The sequence below is a fragment of the Phyllobates terribilis genome, unplaced genomic scaffold (assembly GCF_046119375.1).
Source record: "Phyllobates terribilis strain yellow unplaced genomic scaffold, ASM4611937v1 Scaffold_40__1_contigs__length_11209783, whole genome shotgun sequence".
In the NCBI taxonomy this organism is placed as follows: domain Eukaryota; kingdom Metazoa; phylum Chordata; class Amphibia; order Anura; family Dendrobatidae; genus Phyllobates; species Phyllobates terribilis.
The window spans coordinates 7,895,635-7,913,405 of NW_027362800.1; the positions used below are offsets into that span (position 1 = coordinate 7,895,635).

Below are 17,771 nucleotides of genomic sequence, written 5' to 3' on the forward strand. Positions count from 1 at the left end.
CACAGTACCCTCAACCCCCGGCTGTTCCCACCCGCCTCAACACCGTTGGAAGGGAGGAGAACCAATTAAGGCGGGGGGGGGGGGTGGAACGAGCAGCTGTCTACCCTTAGCAGGAGGGTTGCTGATTAATTAAATCTCCTGCTGCTGCTGCTGCTGGCTGTCCAGCAGCAGACTGAAGGTGGCTGCTGCTGTGCGCAGGTATATAAAGGCTCAGAGCCTATTATGACACGCGCAGCCAGCGTTCCATTGCCACATTCCGTCTACTGCAGGCGGGATACCTGGATGGCTGAATGTCACTGAGAAGCTCACAGAGACCGCCATAAGCAACAGTTTAAAAGAATGCCACAGACTAATCAACCAAACTTTTTGGGTTGGTTTCTCTTTTATAGTCTGCAGGCATTAAATGAAAGAAGTCAGTGTTCCAGCAGAGGCAGACAACGTTTCAGAAAAGGCATTGTAGCAAACCAAAAAAGAAATTTTAAGCGCAGCAGAGTAACCAGCTCACATACCTGTTAGCTCAGGTGAGTTTAAAAGGCTGCTGTTGATAACAAGGGCATTTGCTAAATAGATGGTGTGTGTGCAACAATATACTGAAAGGTCAATTATATTGTGCAGCTTATCTCACCACCTGTAGTTATTTAGGTGAAAGCTCCAAAATGCTTGCCTAATATGTCTGTTTATCCAAAAGGAAGTATAGAGGGAGAGCTAGATAGATAGCATTGCATTACATTACATTACATGGCAATGCAATGCACAGTTGCTGAAGTTGAACCAAAATGAGCTTGTCATCTGGCTTCTGCAACTTTTAACATGAAAAATCCAATGAGGAGAAGAAAAGCAAAGCCAAAGAGTCCATCCCAAAATCCGACAAACAAGCAAAATGAACAAAAAGCATTGAATTCAATTCTTTCTGATTTTAGAAACTGCATTAAAGAAGGGGTGCACCGGTCCTGGAGATACTGCAATACCAGGTCAATGCGTGGAGTGGACAGAGCAAGCTCTTTTTCCATCTCCCTGTTCTAAAAATCCATTTAATATATGGTCCCCAGATAGGGGACGTATCAGATATTAAACTGATAAGAACAGATACTACACTTGATCTTAGCCAAAAGGCCGAGAAGCGATAACCAGAATTGGTTTCCGACTACGGTGCCACCCAAGGATTCTGAAAAGTCCATTTGTGGAGATGGCCACCTGGACTCCCGTTAAGAAGACATGCTGTCAACCTCTAGATCCCTCACATGCCTGCACTTTTCGGCTTGCTGCTGCTGCAATCCACGCGTTTTAGATCTGCATAACTCCACCTCTTTTAGCACAGTACCCTCAACCCCCGGCTGTTCCCACCCGCCTCAACACCGTTGGAAGGGAGGAGAACCAATTAAGGCGGGGGGGGGGTGGAACGAGCAGCTGTCTACCCTTAGCAGGAGGGTTGCTGATTAATTACCTCTCCTGCTGCTGCTGCTGGCTGTCCAGCAGCAGACTGAAGGTGGCTGCTGCTGTGCGCAGGTATATAAAGGCTCAGAGCCTATTATGACACGCGCAGCCAGCGTTCCATTGCCACATTCCGTCTACTGCAGGCGGGATACCTGGATGGCTGAATGTCACTGAGAAGCTCACAGAGACCGCCATAAGCAACAGTTTAAAAGAATGCCACAGACTAATCAACCAAACTTTTTGGGTTGGTTTCTCTTTTATAGTCTGCAGGCATTAAATGAAAGAAGTCAGTGTTCCAGCAGAGGGAGACAACGTTTCAGAAAAGGCATTGTAGCAAACCAAAAAAGAAATTTTAAGCGCAGCAGAGTAACCAGCTCACATACCTGTTAGCTCAGGTGAGTTTAAAAGGCTGCTGTTGATAACAAGGGCATTTGCTAAATAGATGGTGTGTGTGCAACAATATACTGAAAGGTCAATTATATTGTGCAGCTTATCTCACCACCTGTAGTTATTTAGGTGAAAGCTCCAAAATGCTTGCCTAATATGTCTGTTTATCCAAAAGGAAGTATAGAGGGAGAGCTAGATAGATAGCATTGCATTACATTACATTACATGGCAATGCAATGCACAGTTGATGAAGTTGAACCAAAATGAGCTTGTCATCTGGCTTCTGCAACTTTTAACATGAAAAATCCAATGAGGAGAAGAAAAGCAAAGCCAAAGAGTCCATCCCAAAATCCGACAAACAAGCAAAATGAACAAAAAGCATTGAATTCAATTCTTTCTGATTTTAGAAACTGCATTAAAGAAGGGGTGCACCGGTCCTGGAGATACTGCAATACCAGGTCAATGCGTGGAGTGGACAGAGCAAGCTCTTTTTCCATCTCCCTGTTCTAAAAATCCATTTAATATATGGTCCCCAGATAGGGGACGTATCAGATATTAAACTGATAAGAACAGATACTACACTTGATCTTAGCCAAAAGGCCGAGAAGCGATAACCAGAATTGGTTTCCGACTACGGTGCCACCCAAGGATTCTGAAAAGTCCATTTGTGGAGATGGCCACCTGGACTCCCGTTAAGAAGACATGCTGTCAACCTCTAGATCCCTCACATGCCTGCACTTTTCGGCTTGCTGCTGCTGCAATCCACGCGTTTTAGATCTGCATAACTCCACCTCTTTTAGCACAGTACCCTCAACCCCCGGCTGTTCCCACCCGCCTCAACACCGTTGGAAGGGAGGAGAACCAATTAAGGCGGGGGGGGGGTGGAACGAGCAGCTGTCTACCCTTAGCAGGAGGGTTGCTGATTAATTACCTCTCCTGATGCTGCTGCTGCTGGCTGTCCAGCAGCAGACTGAAGGTGGCTGCTGCTGTGCGCAGGTATATAAAGGCTCAGAGCCTATTATGACACGCGCAGCCAGCGTTCCATTGCCACATTCCGTCTACTGCAGGCGGGATACCTGGATGGCTGAATGTCACTGAGAAGCTCACAGAGACCGCCATAAGCAACAGTTTAAAAGAATGCCACAGACTAATCAACCAAACTTTTTGGGTTGGTTTCTCTTTTATAGTCTGCAGGCATTAAATGAAAGAAGTCAGTGTTCCAGCAGAGGGAGACAACGTTTCAGAAAAGGCATTGTAGCAAACCAAAAAAGAAATTTTAAGCGCAGCAGAGTAACCAGCTCACATACCTGTTAGCTCAGGTGAGTTTAAAAGGCTGCTGTTGATAACAAGGGCATTTGCTAAATAGATGGTGTGTGTGCAACAATATACTGAAAGGTCAATTATATTGTGCAGCTTATCTCACCACCTGTAGTTATTTAGGTGAAAGCTCCAAAATGCTTGCCTAATATGTCTGTTTATCCAAAAGGAAGTATAGAGGGAGAGCTAGATAGATAGCATTGCATTACATTACATTACATGGCAATGCAATGCACAGTTGCTGAAGTTGAACCAAAATGAGCTTGTCATCTGGCTTCTGCAACTTTTAACATGAAAAATCCAATGAGGAGAAGAAAAGCAAAGCCAAAGAGTCCATCCCAAAATCCGACAAACAAGCAAAATGAACAAAAAGCATTGAATTCAATTCTTTCTGATTTTAGAAACTGCATTAAAGAAGGGGTGCACCGGTCCTGGAGATACTGCAATACCAGGTCAATGCGTGGAGTGGACAGAGCAAGCTCTTTTTCCATCTCCCTGTTCTAAAAATCCATTTAATATATGGTCCCCAGATAGGGGACGTATCAGATATTAAACTGATAAGAACAGATACTACACTTGATCTTAGCCAAAAGGCCGAGAAGCGATAACCAGAATTGGTTTCCGACTACGGTGCCACCCAAGGATTCTGAAAAGTCCATTTGTGGAGATGGCCACCTGGACTCCCGTTAAGAAGACATGCTGTCAACCTCTAGATCCCTCACATGCCTGCACTTTTCGGCTTGCTGCTGCTGCAATCCACGCGTTTTAGATCTGCATAACTCCACCTCTTTTAGCACAGTACCCTCAACCCCCGGCTGTTCCCACCCGCCTCAACACCGTTGGAAGGGAGGAGAACCAATTAAGGCGGGGGGGGGGGTGGAACGAGCAGCTGTCTACCCTTAGCAGGAGGGTTGCTGATTAATTACCTCTCCTGCTGCTGCTGCTGCTGGCTGTCCAGCAGCAGACTGAAGGTGGCTGCTGCTGTGCGCAGGTATATAAAGGCTCAGAGCCTATTATGACACGCGCAGCCAGCGTTCCATTGCCACATTCCGTCTACTGCAGGCGGGATACCTGGATGGCTGAATGTCACTGAGAAGCTCACAGAGACCGCCATAAGCAACAGTTTAAAAGAATGCCACAGACTAATCAACCAAACTTTTTGGGTTGGTTTCTCTTTTATAGTCTGCAGGCATTAAATGAAAGAAGTCAGTGTTCCAGCAGAGGGAGACAACGTTTCAGAAAAGGCATTGTAGCAAACCAAAAAAGAAATTTTAAGCGCAGCAGAGTAACCAGCTCACATACCTGTTAGCTCAGGTGAGTTTAAAAGGCTGCTGTTGATAACAAGGGCATTTGCTAAATAGATGGTGTGTGTGCAACAATATACTGAAAGGTCAATTATATTGTGCAGCTTATCTCACCACCTGTAGTTATTTAGGTGAAAGCTCCAAAATGCTTGCCTAATATGTCTGTTTATCCAAAAGGAAGTATAGAGGGAGAGCTAGATAGATAGCATTGCATTACATTACATTACATGGCAATGCAATGCACAGTTGCTGAAGTTGAACCAAAATGAGCTTGTCATCTGGCTTCTGCAACTTTTAACATGAAAAATCCAATGAGGAGAAGAAAAGCAAAGCCAAAGAGTCCATCCCAAAATCCGACAAACAAGCAAAATGAACAAAAAGCATTGAATTCAATTCTTTCTGATTTTAGAAACTGCATTAAAGAAGGGGTGCACCGGTCCTGGAGATACTGCAATACCAGGTCAATGCGTGGAGTGGACAGAGCAAGCTCTTTTTCCATCTCCCTGTTCTAAAAATCCATTTAATATATGGTCCCCAGATAGGGGACGTATCAGATATTAAACTGATAAGAACAGATACTACACTTGATCTTAGCCAAAAGGCCGAGAAGCGATAACCAGAATTGGTTTCCGACTACGGTGCCACCCAAGGATTCTGAAAAGTCCATTTGTGGAGATGGCCACCTGGACTCCCGTTAAGAAGACATGCTGTCAACCTCTAGATCCCTCACATGCCTGCACTTTTCGGCTTGCTGCTGCTGCAATCCACGCGTTTTAGATCTGCATAACTCCACCTCTTTTAGCACAGTACCCTCAACCCCCGGCTGTTCCCACCCGCCTCAACACCGTTGGAAGGGAGGAGAACCAATTAAGGCGGGGGGGGGGTGGAACGAGCAGCTGTCTACCCTTAGCAGGAGGGTTGCTGATTAATTACCTCTCCTGCTGCTGCTGCTGCTGGCTGTCCAGCAGCAGACTGAAGGTGGCTGCTGCTGTGCGCAGGTATATAAAGGCTCAGAGCCTATTATGACACGCGCAGCCAGCGTTCCATTGCCACATTCCGTCTACTGCAGGCGGGATACCTGGATGGCTGAATGTCACTGAGAAGCTCACAGAGACCGACATAAGCAACAGTTTAAAAGAATGCCACAGACTAATCAACCAAACTTTTTGGGTTGGTTTCTCTTTTATAGTCTGCAGGCATTAAATGAAAGAAGTCAGTGTTCCAGCAGAGGGAGACAACGTTTCAGAAAAGGCATTGTAGCAAACCAAAAAAGAAATTTTAAGCGCAGCAGAGTAACCAGCTCACATACCTGTTAGCTCAGGTGAGTTTAAAAGGCTGCTGTTGATAACAAGGGCATTTGCTAAATAGATGGTGTGTGTGCAACAATATACTGAAAGGTCAATTATATTGTGCAGCTTATCTCACCACCTGTAGTTATTTAGGTGAAAGCTCCAAAATGCTTGCCTAATATGTCTGTTTATCCAAAAGGAAGTATAGAGGGAGAGCTAGATAGATAGCATTGCATTACATTACATTACATGGCAATGCAATGCACAGTTGCTGAAGTTGAACCAAAATGAGCTTGTCATCTGGCTTCTGCAACTTTTAACATGAAAAATCCAATGAGGAGAAGAAAAGCAAAGCCAAAGAGTCCATCCCAAAATCCGACAAACAAGCAAAATGAACAAAAAGCATTGAATTCAATTCTTTCTGATTTTAGAAACTGCATTAAAGAAGGGGTGCACCGGTCCTGGAGATACTGCAATACCAGGTCAATGCGTGGAGTGGACAGAGCAAGCTCTTTTTCCATCTCCCTGTTCTAAAAATCCATTTAATATATGGTCCCCAGATAGGGGACGTATCAGATATTAAACTGATAAGAACAGATACTACACTTGATCTTAGCCAAAAGGCCGAGAAGCGATAACCAGAATTGGTTTCCGACTACGGTGCCACCCAAGGATTCTGAAAAGTCCATTTGTGGAGATGGCCACCTGGACTCCCGTTAAGAAGACATGCTGTCAACCTCTAGATCCCTCACATGCCTGCACTTTTCGGCTTGCTGCTGCTGCAATCCACGCGTTTTAGATCTGCATAACTCCACCTCTTTTAGCACAGTACCCTCAACCCCCGGCTGTTCCCACCCGCCTCAACACCGTTGGAAGGGAGGAGAACCAATTAAGGCGGGGGGGGGGGGGGTGGAACGAGCAGCTGTCTACCCTTAGCAGGAGGGTTGCTGATTAATTACCTCTCCTGCTGCTGCTGCTGCTGGCTGTCCAGCAGCAGACTGAAGGTGGCTGCTGCTGTGCGCATATATATAAAGGCTCAGAGCCTATTATGACACGCGCAGCCAGCGTTCCATTGCCACATTCCGTCTAATGCAGGCGGGATACCTGGATGGCTGAATGTCACTGAGAAGCTCACAGAGACCGCCATAAGCAACAGTTTAAAAGAATGCCACAGACTAATCAACCAAACTTTTTGGGTTGGTTTCTCTTTTATAGTCTGCAGGCATTAAATGAAAGAAGTCAGTGTTCCAGCAGAGGGAGACAACGTTTCAGAAAATGCATTGTAGCAAACCAAAAAAGAAATTTTAAGCGCAGCAGAGTAACCAGCTCACATACCTGTTAGCTCAGGTGAGTTTAAAAGGCTGCTGTTGATAACAAGGGCATTTGCTAAATAGATGGTGTGTGTGCAACAATATACTGAAAGGTCAATTATATTGTGCAGCTTATCTCACCACCTGTAGTTATTTAGGTGAAAGCTCCAAAATGCTTGCCTAATATGTCTGTTTATCCAAAAGGAAGTATAGAGGGAGAGCTAGATAGATAGCATTGCATTACATTACATTACATGGCAATGCAATGCACAGTTGCTGAAGTTGAACCAAAATGAGCTTGTCATCTGGCTTCTGCAACTTTTAACATGAAAAATCCAATGAGGAGAAGAAAAGCAAAGCCAAAGAGTCCATCCCAAAATCCGACAAACAAGCAAAATGAACAAAAAGCATTGAATTCAATTCTTTCTGATTTTAGAAACTGCATTAAAGAAGGGGTGCACCGGTCCTGGAGATACTGCAATACCAGGTCAATGCGTGGAGTGGACAGAGCAAGCTCTTTTTCCATCTCCCTGTTCTAAAAATCCATTTAATATATGGTCCCCAGATAGGGGACGTATCAGATATTAAACTGATAAGAACAGATACTACACTTGATCTTAGCCAAAAGGCCGAGAAGCGATAACCAGAATTGGTTTCCGACTACGGTGCCACCCAAGGATTCTGAAAAGTCCATTTGTGGAGATGGCCACCTGGACTCCCGTTAAGAAGACATGCTGTCAACCTCTAGATCCCTCACATGCCTGCACTTTTCGGCTTGCTGCTGCTGCAATCCACGCGTTTTAGATCTGCATAACTCCACCTCTTTTAGCACAGTACCCTCAACCCCCGGCTGTTCCCACCCGCCTCAACACCGTTGGAAGGGAGGAGAACCAATTAAGGCGGGGGGGGGGGGGTGGAACGAGCAGCTGTCTACCATTAGCAGGAGGGTTGCTGATTAATTACCTCTCCTGCTGCTGCTGCTGCTGGCTGTCCAGCAGCAGACTGAAGGTGGCTGCTGCTGTGCGCAGGTATATAAAGGCTCAGAGCCTATTATGACACGCGCAGCCAGCGTTCCATTGCCACATTCCGTCTACTGCAGGCGGGATACCTGGATGGCTGAATGTCACTGAGAAGCTCACAGAGACCGCCATAAGCAACAGTTTAAAAGAATGCCACAGACTAATCAACCAAACTTTTTGGGTTGGTTTCTCTTTTATAGTCTGCAGGCATTAAATGAAAGAAGTCAGTGTTCCAGCAGAGGGAGACAACGTTTCAGAAAAGGCATTGTAGCAAACCAAAAAAGAAATTTTAAGCGCAGCAGAGTAACCAGCTCACATACCTGTTAGCTCAGGTGAGTTTAAAAGGCTGCTGTTGATAACAAGGGCATTTGCTAAATAGATGGTGTGTGTGCAACAATATACTGAAAGGTCAATTATATTGTGCAGCTTATCTCACCACCTGTAGTTATTTAGGTGAAAGCTCCAAAATGCTTGCCTAATATGTCTGTTTATCCAAAAGGAAGTATAGAGGGAGAGCTAGATAGATAGCATTGCATTACATTACATTACATGGCAATGCAATGCACAGTTGCTGAAGTTGAACCAAAATGAGCTTGTCATCTGGCTTCTGAAACTTTTAACATGAAAAATCCAATGAGGAGAAGAAAAGCAAAGCCAAAGAGTCCATCCCAAAATCCGACAAACAAGCAAAATGAACAAAAAGCATTGAATTCAATTCTTTCTGATTTTAGAAACTGCATTAAAGAAGGGGTGCACCGGTCCTGGAGATACTGCAATACCAGGTCAATGCGTGGAGTGGACAGAGCAAGCTCTTTTTCCATCTCCCTGTTCTAAAAATCCATTTAATATATGGTCCCCAGATAGGGGACGTATCAGATATTAAACTGATAAGAACAGATACTACACTTGATCTTAGCCAAAAGGCCGAGAAGCGATAACCAGAATTGGTTTCCGACTACGGTGCCACCCAAGGATTCTGAAAAGTCCATTTGTGGAGATGGCCACCTGGACTCCCGTTAAGAAGACATGCTGTCAATCTCTAGATCCCTCACATGCCTGCACTTTTCGGCTTGCTGCTGCTGCAATCCACGCGTTTTAGATCTGCATAACTCCACCTCTTTTAGCACAGTACCCTCAACCCCCGGCTGTTCCCACCCGCCTCAACACCGTTGGAAGGGAGGAGAACCAATTAAGGCGGGGGGGGGGGGGTGGAACGAGCAGCTGTCTACCCTTAGCAGGAGGGTTGCTGATTAATTTCCTCTCCTGCTGCTGCTGCTGCTGGCTGTCCAGCAGCAGACTGAAGGTGGCTGCTGCTGTGCGCAGGTATATAAAGGCTCAGAGCCTATTATGACACGCGCAGCCAGCGTTCCATTGCCACATTCCGTCTACTGCAGGCGGGATACCTGGATGGCTGAATGTCACTGAGAAGCTCACAGAGACCGCCATAAGCAACAGTTTAAAAGAATGCCACAGACTAATCAACCAAACTTTTTGGGTTGGTTTCTCTTTTATAGTCTGCAGGCATTAAATGAAAGAAGTCAGTGTTCCAGCAGAGGGAGACAACGTTTCAGAAAAGGCATTGTAGCAAACCAAAAAAGAAATTTTAAGCGCAGCAGAGTAACCAGCTCACATACCTGTTAGCTCAGGTGAGTTTAAAAGGCTGCTGTTGATAACAAGGGCATTTGCTAAATAGATGGTGTGTGTGCAACAATATACTGAAAGGTCAATTATATTGTGCAGCTTATCTCACCACCTGTAGTTATTTAGGTGAAAGCTCCAAAATGCTTGCCTAATATGTCTGTTTATCCAAAAGGAAGTATAGAGGGAGAGCTAGATAGATAGCATTGCATTACATTACATTACATGGCAATGCAATGCACAGTTGCTGAAGTTGAACCAAAATGAGCTTGTCATCTGGCTTCTGCAACTTTTAACATGAAAAATCCAATGAGGAGAAGAAAAGCAAAGCCAAAGAGTCCATCCCAAAATCCGACAAACAAGCAAAATGAACAAAAAGCATTGAATTCAATTCTTTCTGATTTTAGAAACTGCATTAAAGAAGGGGTGCACCGGTCCTGGAGATACTGCAATACCAGGTCAATGCGTGGAGTGGACAGAGCAAGCTCTTTTTCCATCTCCCTGTTCTAAAAATCCATTTAATATATGGTCCCCAGATAGGGGACGTATCAGATATTAAACTGATAAGAACAGATACTACACATGATCTTAGCCAAAAGGCCGAGAAGCGATAACCAGAATTGGTTTCCGACTACGGTGCCACCCAAGGATTCTGAAAAGTCCATTTGTGGAGATGGCCACCTGGACTCCCGTTAAGAAGACATGCTGTCAACCTCTAGATCCCTCACATGCCTGCACTTTTCGGCTTGCTGCTGCTGCAATCCACGCGTTTTAGATCTGCATAACTCCACCTCTTTTAGCACAGTACCCTCAACCCCCGGCTGTTCCCACCCGCCTCAACACCGTTGGAAGGGAGGAGAACCAATTAAGGCGGGGGGGGGGTGGAACGAGCAGCTGTCTACCCTTAGCAGGAGGGTTGCTGATTAATTACCTCTCCTGCTGCTGCTGCTGCTGGCTGTCCAGCAGCAGACTGAAGGTGGCTGCTGCTGTTCGCAGGTATATAAAGGCTCAGAGCCTATTATGACACGCGCAGCCAGCGTTCCATTGCCACATTCCGTCTACTGCAGGCGGGATACCTGGATGGCTGAATGTCACTGAGAAGCTCACAGAGACCGCCATAAGCAACAGTTTAAAAGAATGCCACAGACTAATCAACCAAACTTTTTGGGTTGGTTTCTCTTTTATAGTCTGCAGGCATTAAATGAAAGAAGTCAGTGTTCCAGCAGAGGGAGACAACGTTTCAGAAAAGGCATTGTAGCAAACCAAAAAAGAAATTTTAAGCGCAGCAGAGTAACCAGCTCACATACCTGTTAGCTCAGGTGAGTTTAAAAGGCTGCTGTTGATAACAAGGGCATTTGCTAAATAGATGGTGTGTGTGCAACAATATACTGAAAGGTCAATTATATTGTGCAGCTTATCTCACCACCTGTAGTTATTTAGGTGAAAGCTCCAAAATGCTTGCCTAATATGTCTGTTTATCCAAAAGGAAGTATAGAGGGAGAGCTAGATAGATAGCATTGCATTACATTACATTACATGGCAATGCAATGCACAGTTGCTGAAGTTGAACCAAAATGAGCTTGTCATCTGGCTTCTGCAACTTTTAACATGAAAAATCCAATGAGGAGAAGAAAAGCAAAGCCAAAGAGTCCATCCCAAAATCCGACAAACAAGCAAAATGAACAAAAAGCATTGAATTCAATTCTTTCTGATTTTAGAAACTGCATTAAAGAAGGGGTGCACCGGTCCTGGAGATACTGCAATACCAGGTCAATGCGTGGAGTGGACAGAGCAAGCTCTTTTTCCATCTCCCTGTTCTAAAAATCCATTTAATATATGGTCCCCAGATAGGGGACGTATCAGATATTAAACTGATAAGAACAGATACTACACTTGATCTTAGCCAAAAGGCCGAGAAGCGATAACCAGAATTGGTTTCCGACTACGGTGCCACCCAAGGATTCTGAAAAGTCCATTTGTGGAGATGGCCACCTGGACTCCCGTTAAGAAGACATGCTGTCAACCTCTAGATCCCTCACATGCCTGCACTTTTCGGCTTGCTGCTGCTGCAATCCACGCGTTTTAGATCTGCATAACTCCACCTCTTTTAGCACAGTACCCTCAACCCCCGGCTGTTCCCACCCGCCTCAACACCGTTGGAAGGGAGGAGAACCAATTAAGGCGGGGGGGGGGTGGAACGAGCAGCTGTCTACCCTTAGCAGGAGGGTTGCTGATTAATTACCTCTCCTGCTGCTGCTGCTGCTGGCTGTCCAGCAGCAGACTGAAGGTGGCTGCTGCTGTGCGCAGGTATATAAAGGCTCAGAGCCTATTATGACACGCGCAGCCAGCGTTCCATTGCCACATTCCGTCTACTGCAGGCGGGATACCTGGATGGCTGAATGTCACTGAGAAGCTCACAGAGACCGCCATAAGCAACAGTTTAAAAGAATGCCACAGACTAATCAACCAAACTTTTTGGGTTGGTTTCTCTTTTATAGTCTGCAGGCATTAAATGAAAGAAGTCAGTGTTCCAGCAGAGGGAGACAACGTTTCAGAAAAGGCATTGTAGCAAACCAAAAAAGAAATTTTAAGGGCAGCAGAGTAACCAGCTCACATACCTGTTAGCTCAGGTGAGTTTAAAAGGCTGCTGTTGATAACAAGGGCATTTGCTAAATAGATGGTGTGTGTGCAACAATATACTGAAAGGTCAATTATATTGTGCAGCTTATCTCACCACCTGTAGTTATTTAGGTGAAAGCTCCAAAATGCTTGCCTAATATGTCTGTTTATCCAAAAGGAAGTATAGAGGGAGAGCTAGATAGATAGCATTGCATTACATTACATTACATGGCAATGCAATGCACAGTTGCTGAAGTTGAACCAAAATGAGCTTGTCATCTGGCTTCTGCAACTTTTAACATGAAAAATCCAATGAGGAGAAGAAAAGCAAAGCCAAAGAGTCCATCCCAAAATCCGACAAACAAGCAAAATGAACAAAAAGCATTGAATTCAATTCTTTCTGATTTTAGAAACTGCATTAAAGAAGGGGTGCACCGGTGCTGGAGATACTGCAATACCAGGTCAATGCGTGGAGTGGACAGAGCAAACTCTTTTTCCATCTCCCTGTTCTAAAAATCCATTTAATATATGGTCCCCAGATAGGGGACGTATCAGATATTAAACTGATAAGAACAGATACTACACTTGATCTTAGCCAAAAGGCCGAGAAGCGATAACCAGAATTGGTTTCCGACTACGGTGCCACCCAAGGATTCTGAAAAGTCCATTTGTGGAGATGGCCACCTGGACTCCCGTTAAGAAGACATGCTGTCAACCTCTAGATCCCTCACATGCCTGCACTTTTCGGCTTGCTGCTGCTGCAATCCACGCGTTTTAGATCTGCATAACTCCACCTCTTTTAGCACAGTACCCTCAACCCCCGGCTGTTCCCACCCGCCTCAACACCGTTGGAAGGGAGGAGAACCAATTAAGGCGGGGGGGGGGTGGAACGAGCAGCTGTCTACCCTTAGCAGGAGGTTTGCTGATTAATTACCTCTCCTGCTGCTGCTGCTGCTGGCTGTCCAGCAGCAGACTGAAGGTGGCTGCTGCTGTGCGCAGGTATATAAAGGCTCAGAGCCTATTATGACACGCGCAGCCAGCGTTCCATTGCCACATTCCGTCTACTGCAGGCGGGATACCTGGATGGCTGAATGTCACTGAGAAGCTCACAGAGACCGCCATAAGCAACAGTTTAAAAGAATGCCACAGACTAATCAACCAAACTTTTTGGGTTGGTTTCTCTTTTATAGTCTGCAGGCATTAAATGAAAGAAGTCAGTGTTCCAGCAGAGGGAGACAACGTTTCAGAAAAGGCATTGTAGCAAACCAAAAAAGAAATTTTAAGCGCAGCAGAGTAACCAGCTCACATACCTGTTAGCTCAGGTGAGTTTAAAAGGCTGCTGTTGATAACAAGGGCATTTGCTAAATAGATGGTGTGTGTGCAACAATATACTGAAAGGTCAATTATATTGTGCAGCTTATCTCACCACCTGTAGTTATTTAGGTGAAAGCTCCAAAATGCTTGCCTAATATGTCTGTTTATCCAAAAGGAAGTATAGAGGGAGAGTTAGATAGATAGCATTGCATTACATTACATTACATGGCAATGCAATGCACAGTTGCTGAAGTTGAACCAAAATGAGCTTGTCATCTGGCTTCTGCAACTTTTAACATGAAAAATCCAATGAGGAGAAGAAAAGCAAAGCCAAAGAGTCCATCCCAAAATCCGACAAACAAGCAAAATGAACAAAAAGCATTGAATTCAATTCTTTCTGATTTTAGAAACTGCATTAAAGAAGGGGTGCACCGGTCCTGGAGATACTGCAATACCAGGTCAATGCGTGGAGTGGACAGAGCAAGCTCTTTTTCCATCTCCCTGTTCTAAAAATCCATTTAATATATGGTCCCCAGATAGGGGACGTATCAGATATTAAACTGATAAGAACAGATACTACACTTGATCTTAGCCAAAAGGCCGAGAAGCGATAACCAGAATTGGTTTCCGACTACGGTGCCACCCAAGGATTCTGAAAAGTCCATTTGTGGAGATGGCCACCTGGACTCCCGTTAAGAAGACATGCTGTCAACCTCTAGATCCCTCACATGCCTGCACTTTTCGGCTTGCTGCTGCTGCAATCCACGCGTTTTAGATCTGCATAACTCCACCTCTTTTAGCACAGTACCCTCAACCCCCGGCTGTTCCCACCCGCCTCAACACCGTTGGAAGGGAGGAGAACCAATTAAGGCGGGGGGGGGGGGGGTGGAACGAGCAGCTGTCTACCCTTAGCAGGAGGGTTGCTGATTAATTACCTCTCCTGCTGCTGCTGCTGCTGGCTGTCCAGCAGCAGACTGAAGGTGGCTGCTGCTGTAAAGGCTCAGAGCCTATTATGACACGCGCAGCCAGCGTTCCATTGCCACATTCCGTCTACTGCAGGCGGGATACCTGGATGGCTGAATGTCACTGAGAAGCTCACAGAGACCGCCATAAGCAACAGTTTAAAAGAATGCCACAGACTAATCAACCAAACTTTTTGGGTTGGTTTCTCTTTTATAGTCTGCAGGCATTAAATGAAAGAAGTCAGTGTTCCAGCAGAGGGAGACAACGTTTCAGAAAAGGCATTGTAGCAAACCAAAAAAGAAATTTTAAGCGCAGCAGAGTAACCAGCTCACATACCTGTTAGCTCAGGTGAGTTTAAAAGGCTGCTGTTGATAACAAGGGCATTTGCTAAATAGATGGTGTGTGTGCAACAATATACTGAAAGGTCAATTATATTGTGCAGCTTATCTCACCACCTGTAGTTATTTAGGTGAAAGCTCCAAAATGCTTGCCTAATATGTCTGTTTATCCAAAAGGAAGTATAGAGGGAGAGCTAGATAGATAGCATTGCATTACATTACATTACATGGCAATGCAATGCACAGTTGCTGAAGTTGAACCAAAATGAGCTTGTCATCTGGCTTCTGCAACTTTTAATATGAAAAATCCAATGAGGAGAAGAAAAGCAAAGCCAAAGAGTCCATCCCAAAATCCGACAAACAAGCAAAATGAACAAAAAGCATTGAATTCAATTCTTTCTGATTTTAGAAACTGCATTAAAGAAGGGGTGCACCGGTCCCGGAGATACTGCAATACCAGGTCAATGCGTGGAGTGGACAGAGCAAGCTCTTTTTCCATCTCCCTGTTCTAAAAATCCATTTAATATATGGTCCCCAGATAGGGGACGTATCAGATATTAAACTGATAAGAACAGATACTACACTTGATCTTAGCCAAAAGGCCGAGAAGCGATAACCAGAATTGGTTTCCGACTACGGTGCCACCCAAGGATTCTGAAAAGTCCATTTGTGGAGATGGCCACCTGGACTCCCGTTAAGAAGACATGCTGTCAACCTCTAGATCCCTCACATGCCTGCACTTTTCGGCTTGCTGCTGCTGCAATCCACGCGTTTTAGATCTGCATAACTCCACCTCTTTTAGCACAGTACCCTCAACCCCCGGCTGTTCCCACCCGCCTCAACACCGTTGGAAGGGAGGAGAACCAATTAAGGCGGGGGGGGGGTGGAACGAGCAGCTGTCTACCCTTAGCAGGAGGGTTGCTGATTAATTACCTCTCCTGCTGCTGCTGCTGCTGGCTGTCCAGCAGCAGACTGAAGGTGGCTGCTGCTGTGCGCAGGTATATAAAGGCTCAGAGCCTATTATGACACGCGCAGCCAGCGTTCCATTGCCACATTCCTTCTACTGCAGGCGGGATACCTGGATGGCTGAATGTCACTGAGAAGCTCACAGAGACCGCCATAAGCAACAGTTTAAAAGAATGCCACAGACTAATCAACCAAACTTTTTGGGTTGGTTTCTCTTTTATAGTCTGCAGGCATTAAATGAAAGAAGTCAGTGTTCCAGCAGAGGGAGACAACGTTTCAGAAAAGGCATTGTAGCAAACCAAAAAAGAAATTTTAAGCGCAGCAGAGTAACCAGCTCACATACCTGTTAGCTCAGGTGAGTTTAAAAGGCTGATGTTGATAACAAGGGCATTTGCTAAATAGATGGTGTGTGTGCAACAATATACTGAAAGGTCAATTATATTGTGCAGCTTATCTCACCACCTGTAGTTATTTAGGTGAAAGCTCCAAAATGCTTGCCTAATATGTCTGTTTATCCAAAAGGAAGTATAGAGGGAGAGCTAGATAGATAGCATTGCATTACATTACATTACATGGCAATGCAATGCACAGTTGCTGAAGTTGAACCAAAATGAGCTTGTCATCTGGCTTCTGCAACTTTTAACATGAAAAATCCAATGAGGAGAAGAAAAGCAAAGCCAAAGAGTCCATCCCAAAATCCGACAAACAAGCAAAATGAACAAAAAGCATTGAATTCAATTCTTTCTGATTTTAGAAACTGCATTAAAGAAGGGGTGCACCGGTCCTGGAGATACTGCAATACCAGGTCAATGCGTGGAGTGGACAGAGCAAGCTCTTTTTCCATCTCCCTGTTCTAAAAATCCATTTAATATATGGTCCCCAGATAGGGGACGTATCAGATATTAAACTGATAAGAACAGATACTACACTTGATCTTAGCCAAAAGGCCGAGAAGCGATAACCAGAATTGGTTTCCGACTACGGTGCCACCCAAGGATTCTGAAAAGTCCATTTGTGGAGATGGCCACCTGGACTCCCGTTAAGAAGACATGCTGTCAACCTCTAGATCCCTCACATGCCTGCACTTTTCGGCTTGCTGCTGCTGCAATCCACGCGTTTTAGATCTGCATAACTCCACCTCTTTTAGCACAGTACCCTCAACCCCCGGCTGTTCCCACCCGCCTCAACACCGTTGGAAGGGAGGAGAACCAATTAAGGTGGGGGGGGGGGGTGGAACGAGCAGCTGTCTACCCTTAGCAGGAGGGTTGCTGATTAATTACCTCTCCTGCTGCTGCTGCTGCTGGCTGTCCAGCAGCAGACTGAAGGTGGCTGCTGCTGTGCGCAGGTATATAAAGGCTCAGAGCCTATTATGACACGCGCAGCCAGCGTTCCATTGCCACATTCCGTCTACTGCAGGCGGGATACCTGGATGGCTGAATGTCACTGAGAAGCTCACAGAGACCGCCATAAGCAACAGTTTAAAAGAATGCCACAGACTAATCAACCAAACTTTTTGGGTTGGTTTCTCTTTTATAGTCTGCAGGCATTAAATGAAAGAAGTCAGTGTTCCAGCAGAGGGAGACAACGTTTCAGAAAAGGCATTGTAGCAAACCAAAAAAGAAATTTTAAGCGCAGCAGAGCAACCAGCTCACATACCTGTTAGCTCAGGTGAGTTTAAAAGGCTGCTGTTGATAACAAGGGCATTTGCTAAATAGATGGTGTGTGTGCAACAATATACTGAAAGGTCAATTATATTGTGCAGCTTATCTCACCACCTGTAGTTATTTAGGTGAAAGCTCCAAAATGCTTGCCTAATATGTCTGTTTATCCAAAAGGAAGTATAGAGGGAGAGCTAGATAGATAGCATTGCATT

The 17,771-nt window shown here is 45.2% G+C and overlaps 13 non-coding genes across 13 annotated transcripts; all 13 read right to left on the minus strand.

The window, feature by feature from the left end:
* Positions 1-934: 934 nt before the first annotated feature.
* On the minus strand, positions 935-1,125 carry LOC141189353 (U2 spliceosomal RNA). Its single transcript, XR_012263416.1, has one exon. It is a non-coding gene; the product is annotated as a U2 spliceosomal RNA (small nuclear RNA).
* A 1,117-nt stretch (positions 1,126-2,242) lies between these two features.
* Positions 2,243-2,433, minus strand: LOC141189354 (U2 spliceosomal RNA). The gene has a single exon (XR_012263417.1). It is a non-coding gene; the product is annotated as a U2 spliceosomal RNA (small nuclear RNA).
* A 1,120-nt stretch (positions 2,434-3,553) lies between these two features.
* Positions 3,554-3,744, minus strand: LOC141189355 (U2 spliceosomal RNA). Its single transcript, XR_012263418.1, has one exon. It is a non-coding gene; the product is annotated as a U2 spliceosomal RNA (small nuclear RNA).
* Positions 3,745-4,865: 1,121 nt separating this feature from the next.
* On the minus strand, positions 4,866-5,056 carry LOC141189356 (U2 spliceosomal RNA). The gene has a single exon (XR_012263419.1). It is a non-coding gene; the product is annotated as a U2 spliceosomal RNA (small nuclear RNA).
* Positions 5,057-6,176: 1,120 nt separating this feature from the next.
* On the minus strand, positions 6,177-6,367 carry LOC141189357 (U2 spliceosomal RNA). Its single transcript, XR_012263420.1, has one exon. It is a non-coding gene; the product is annotated as a U2 spliceosomal RNA (small nuclear RNA).
* Positions 6,368-7,491: 1,124 nt separating this feature from the next.
* Positions 7,492-7,682, minus strand: LOC141189359 (U2 spliceosomal RNA). The gene has a single exon (XR_012263422.1). It is a non-coding gene; the product is annotated as a U2 spliceosomal RNA (small nuclear RNA).
* Positions 7,683-8,805: 1,123 nt separating this feature from the next.
* Positions 8,806-8,996, minus strand: LOC141189360 (U2 spliceosomal RNA). Its single transcript, XR_012263423.1, has one exon. It is a non-coding gene; the product is annotated as a U2 spliceosomal RNA (small nuclear RNA).
* Positions 8,997-10,119: 1,123 nt separating this feature from the next.
* LOC141184601 (U2 spliceosomal RNA) lies at positions 10,120-10,310 on the minus strand. Its single transcript, XR_012259341.1, has one exon. It is a non-coding gene; the product is annotated as a U2 spliceosomal RNA (small nuclear RNA).
* Positions 10,311-11,430: 1,120 nt separating this feature from the next.
* LOC141189361 (U2 spliceosomal RNA) lies at positions 11,431-11,621 on the minus strand. Its single transcript, XR_012263424.1, has one exon. It is a non-coding gene; the product is annotated as a U2 spliceosomal RNA (small nuclear RNA).
* A 1,120-nt stretch (positions 11,622-12,741) lies between these two features.
* Positions 12,742-12,932, minus strand: LOC141185534 (U2 spliceosomal RNA). The gene has a single exon (XR_012260188.1). It is a non-coding gene; the product is annotated as a U2 spliceosomal RNA (small nuclear RNA).
* Positions 12,933-14,052: 1,120 nt separating this feature from the next.
* Positions 14,053-14,243, minus strand: LOC141189362 (U2 spliceosomal RNA). Its single transcript, XR_012263425.1, has one exon. It is a non-coding gene; the product is annotated as a U2 spliceosomal RNA (small nuclear RNA).
* Positions 14,244-15,355: 1,112 nt separating this feature from the next.
* LOC141184301 (U2 spliceosomal RNA) lies at positions 15,356-15,546 on the minus strand. Its single transcript, XR_012259069.1, has one exon. It is a non-coding gene; the product is annotated as a U2 spliceosomal RNA (small nuclear RNA).
* Positions 15,547-16,666: 1,120 nt separating this feature from the next.
* Positions 16,667-16,857, minus strand: LOC141189363 (U2 spliceosomal RNA). The gene has a single exon (XR_012263426.1). It is a non-coding gene; the product is annotated as a U2 spliceosomal RNA (small nuclear RNA).
* Between the last annotated feature and the right edge of the window lie 914 nt (positions 16,858-17,771).